Source organism: Orycteropus afer, unplaced genomic scaffold (genome assembly GCF_000298275.1).
Source record: "Orycteropus afer afer isolate SDZICR_OR568_19922 unplaced genomic scaffold, OryAfe1.0 scaffold00214, whole genome shotgun sequence".
Lineage (NCBI taxonomy): Eukaryota > Metazoa > Chordata > Mammalia > Tubulidentata > Orycteropodidae > Orycteropus > Orycteropus afer.
The window spans coordinates 4,422,863-4,423,571 of NW_006921801.1; positions in this window are offsets into that span (position 1 = coordinate 4,422,863).

Consider the following 709-nt stretch of genomic DNA (forward strand, 5'->3'; position numbering starts at 1 on the left):
TTGCCCCATCTTCCTTCCGAGGAGTGGCTGGTGGGTTTGAACCGCCAGCCTTCTGGTTAGCAGTCAAGTGTCTTAGCCACTATGCTACCAGAACTGATAAATAGCTAGGTAAAAGTTGAATTGTGATTAGTTGGTATGTCATCCCATTTTATAGACATTTAATACAATTTACTAATTTCAGTTTGGGAATGTTTTAGAAAGTTTGGAGCCAATAGTTTTTTCTCAGCTCTCGGACACTTTTTTAGGCCACTGAGAAACTGTTAGGCTCTAGGCCCTTGGCCTCAGCCATTCAAATGCAGTCACATTGCTTTTGGGATCTGAGAATCTCTGGCTAAAGGAGGGTGGAACTACATTGTTGAGGGAATGTCAAGAAATGCTGTTTCACTAGCGGACTCTCTTCCTTCTCCATGAAGAGATTATCTTCTGGTTTGGGAAGCAAATAACTTTCAGAGCTGGAGGACAAGGGAGTACCTACATCTCCTAGATCTTTTTAGAAATTTTATTGTAATTTGGGTGAAAGTTTACAGAGCAAATTCATTTTCCATATCGCAGTTCATACATATTTTGTCTCATGACATTGACTGAAATTCCCTACAATGTAACAGCTCTTCTCCTAGATCTATTTTCTTTGTATGTGTGTGATTTGGGTGAAAGTTTACAGAGCAAATTCACTTTCCATACAGCAGCTCATATATACTTTGTCTCATTA